Source organism: Montipora capricornis, chromosome 9 (assembly GCF_036669925.1).
Source record: "Montipora capricornis isolate CH-2021 chromosome 9, ASM3666992v2, whole genome shotgun sequence".
Lineage (NCBI taxonomy): Eukaryota > Metazoa > Cnidaria > Anthozoa > Scleractinia > Acroporidae > Montipora > Montipora capricornis.
This window is the reverse complement of record NC_090891.1, coordinates 24,584,172-24,588,662: the sequence shown is the minus strand read 5'-3', so window position 1 is coordinate 24,588,662 and position 4,491 is coordinate 24,584,172.

Sequence of the window (4,491 nt, the reverse complement as noted above, 5' to 3'; positions counted from 1 at the left end):
AATAAGGCCATTAAGGAAGGTATGACGTCCGTAATTCGAATTAACAAATCGAAAGTGGTTCAGCGTTGTTGACCATTGTGACGACGAATATCGTTGTCGATAATGGTACAGACAACGCTGAACCACTTTCGATTTGTTTTTTGCCACAATATTTAACGCAAAAGAAAGTTTTTTTTTATTTCAGAAGCGTGACCAAAATCATGACATAAAGAAAGAGCAAGCGTTGTCTATAACTTTCTTGCAATATGATTGGTCTATTTCCCAAAATGGGCGTTCCTGATTGGCTATTACATTGCGTGACAAATTTACCCGAGCATGACGTGTACACCGTTGTCTAGACTCTTATCGACAACGGCAAATTAGCCAATCAGATTGCGAGATTACAAGCAATTGTGGTAAGATAATAAATCTTCTCATGTTGCTTCTTAAAATTCGTTTACCGTCGTTGTAGCTTGAATCTGTTCTTTATATTTCATGAAAATAATCTCAGTATAAAGTCTTTTAAAAGACACTATCACTGTGGAAATCCGGCGGCGCTACAGCTGTTCAAAGTCGGCCAAAACCCCATACATTTACTGTAAATTTAGCCGTGTTTGCCCCCCCAACCAAGATGGCGCCAAAAACCGTGGAAGGGTCTATAGTCTACTTGACTTTCATAAATCAGTATTTTTCAAGCATTAGTTAAAATAACATGGCGGCAAAAACGCCGGGGAAAAAATCAAGACCGGCCAAAGAATGGCACATTTATTTCCAAGTCATCATGAAACGTTAAAGAGAAGTGAGCGGGAGGGTGGAAAAGCTCTGGAAAAGGGAGCTGATCGAGTAGTGGCTGAAAGTTTGGAAAACTCGATGACGAACCGTTGCGTAAATTTAATAGGGCTGTTAATGTTTGTATTACCCTACGAACTTTAGTTCAAAATGAATGCATGATTTTGAAGTTCTTTTACTCTACTTTCATGAAAATAGAGCAGAATTGTATTTTCTTAGTCGTCCACTTAAACAGTGCGGACCTACGAGGAAACACCCAGCGATTAAATTTCACAAAACCACACTCCAGAAGATGAGCATGACGGCAATGGAGAGATGTGATACAAAACACTAACCAAATGAAGATGAAGCCTGCTTGAAACTTCGTTGCTATGCTCTAAAATGTTTTTTTTTTTAATAAAACCTTTCATCCCTTCAACGATTTATCCTGTCTTGGGTTCCAGTCCTTCCCCGACAGGTCCCGCAAAAACGTGACAAACGAAATTTTCCAAAAGCTTTGCAACATCTATTTTACTTGTTTAGATCATCGGTGACCCCTATTATTATTATTATTATTATTATTAAAATCATGAATTAGTTACTTTACTTACTATCTACAAAATATGATGAAATGAAAAAAGAGCACACTGTAAGAAGTTATCTCCTTTAAAAATTTTCTCTCCATGGTGCCATCGAATTCCGGAAGTGGTTGCAACCGGGAGCACTTACGAAAACGTTCGTTCAGGATGGACTGTACTGTTTACGACATCCCTAGCGGCATGCAATTATCTAAAAATCCCACTCCTAAAAACCTATGCACGGAAACCTTCACTATAACAGTTCATTTTTATGATTTTCGATGGATGAGCAGACGACACTACATCTCGTTATGATGACCGATTTATCGAAATTAAGGCATTTTTCCACTGCCATTTTCTCCAAAACAAAGTCGGTGACCCCCAAATTCTTTTTCATTTTTGGAGTAAATACTTTATGACCTAATTCTGGGCGAGATATGAAGAAAATTTCACGGTAGAAAGATTTTGGCGCGAACGTCCTTAAAGAAGAAAAAAAAATAATAAACGCAAACATCAGACACGAACAGGGTGTGGCTCCAATTTTGTTTCTTTATCACCAGAATTGCAGTTCTGGATCTGTAAGACACAAGTTAAAGCTCCTAAGCTTGAAAATTTCCTTTGCTTTTCTACACTCTTCATTTAGTTTGGTTCTCCTATGTCACACACCATCATCAACTAGAAAGCAGTGTAATCTTCTTCTTATTTCCTTTTTTTTTTTTCGTATTGGTATGTCTAGCCTGTCTTTCTGTTTTGATATGTGTACATATTCATGTATTGTTTTGTTTGTTTGTTTGGTTTCTTTTTCTTTCCTCTAAATGTATTTAATTAAAGATGTTTTCGTTGTACAAGTAGCGTTAGTGATGTAAGAGCCATGACTGTATCAATTAACTTTATCGTAAGCAACGTTTCTACTGTAATGTCATTTATTAATTGCATTGTATTGCAATAAAGGTTTGAAATAAGAAAAAAAAAACAAAAAAACAAAAAAAAAAGAATTGCAGTTCTCTCTCGAAGGAAATTAAAGGTTTATCATATCCACCATTTTGGATCTCTGGCTTGTCGGAAAGAGGCTTCCTAGCTGCACGAATACCGTACCATCAAAATCCTAAATCAACAAGTTAACGAACGTGGTTAACAGTGGAGTCGCTGAATTGAACCCTGGCCCGACAACCTCCCCCTTTTGCAAAAACACGAATTGCTGATAACCATAGTGAACGAAGATATTGCGAACAATAGTACAACATAAAACTGTGGTCGAGGAAGACTCACTGAATACAAACGACTCCAGTGCAAGGTTTCTCTAGTGATATAACACACGGTGGTTCAGAGAGTGAAGTCGCTGAATTAAACCCTGGGGCCCGTTTCTCGAAAGTGCCGAAACTTTACGGGCCATTTTCGGGTGTCACCATTCCCTCTGTATCTCAAGAACGGAGAGGATTTGAGCCGTCAAACTTTACTGTCAGTTTGGTCTTTGTTACGTTGAAAACATGTTAAAAGATCGGCGTTCCTGAACAAGCGGTTGGCAGCTTTACAAATGACTTTTCGGCCCCGAAAAGTTTTCGGGAATATCGAGAAACGGGCCCCTGGCCCGACAACCGCCCCCGTTTGCTAAAAAACCAATTTATCGCAATGATGGTGCACAAAGGTATGATTATTACATAAGAATGTGGTCAAGTAAAACTCATGCAGTGAATACAAACGACGTCATGCAGTGCAGGGTTTCTCTTGTGATATAACACAGGGTGGTTCAGAGAAAAGAAACTATTTAATATTCAATTGAAAACTTGTGTAGGTTGGAGTGCAAAGGCAAAAATGCCAAATATGGTCAACCAAGTAGACAGTGATGGAAAACGGTTAATACCATTAACGGAAGAGAATCCAAGAATGTTTCTCTCCGCTCCCTTTTTGCCACTGATTTAAGCGTGAGCAAGTACAGAAATGCACTAACCTTAAAAGAATGTAAGTTCTGATGAACTGGTAGGAATGTTACCCCATGAGTGGCGGTAGTTGTGACTCTTGCCATTTTCTGTAGCTAAAGGCATTTCATGAGTTTCGACGACTTCAGTTATTTACTCTGCCGGTTTTATTCTTGTATGCATGAAAATCTTCTGTAAGTTTTGATTCATAAGTCTCAAATCTCGACGAATTCGGCTTACTTTACTAGTATAATCCAAGGATATAAAATTGCTATGGATATGATTGTTTGTATGTGCATAAAAGGACGAAGAGGTCAAGATTACCGAGTAAAAAAACAACGCAAACTGAAGCTTTGAAGGGTGCTTTAACGTATCTCTTAAATATTTAGAATCGATCATTAACAAATAGGCGTTCTAGGTTATGTCAAAAGATTAAGTTTAAATACTTGAAAAATGTATCTGGTTAAAACATAAATGGCAGTAAAAATCTTTTAAAGGCAGTTAAAGTTTTTGTGTAGATAATGTCACTTCTGTCAGAAGTCGATAACAGTGTCAATATACAGTTTTGTGACTCTTGCTCATAGGGAGGCTTGTCCATGGAGCAATGCATTATGGTAAAAAGCCAGCAACGCCTTAAAACATCAACACTTTGCATAGATGTTTCTTCCGTTTCTTATATAATGATTTTGTTTCTGCGCGTTCGCTTAGCTCGCTCCGCAGCAATTAGCTTCGTTGACTTCCCCCGTTGGTGCTAGTAATGCACTGTACATATACATAACTAGTACTAGTACGTATACCATAGTGTGTCTAAACACCGATAAGAGATTGCACTTGTTTACATTCAAGTTGAGTTTTTACAGCTCAAATTGCCATCGAAGTTACATCGAATAACCTGCAATTTCCTGCACTAATTAAATTACAATCAATCAAAATTTGTATGATGAGTGGTCTGGATGGGTGGGCAATTTCCTTTGCACATTAAAACGATTCTTGTGCATGAATGACAAAATCCCCTAGTTCATTGTTGCTCGTCAATAAACTCAAAACAGAAACTCCTGTTTAATCTCCTGTCGGTGGTGCCTTAGTATCTTTTTTAGACCGTGCATAATTTTTTCTTACAATATTAACGTTACTCATTAGTGTGTAACCTATCTGACTTCAACAGTTAAATTTGCTGATACAGAGGCTAACTAATTGAGCAAACACTTTCCTGCCAATATCAGGTTTAACAGATCAAGACCACGACGCGG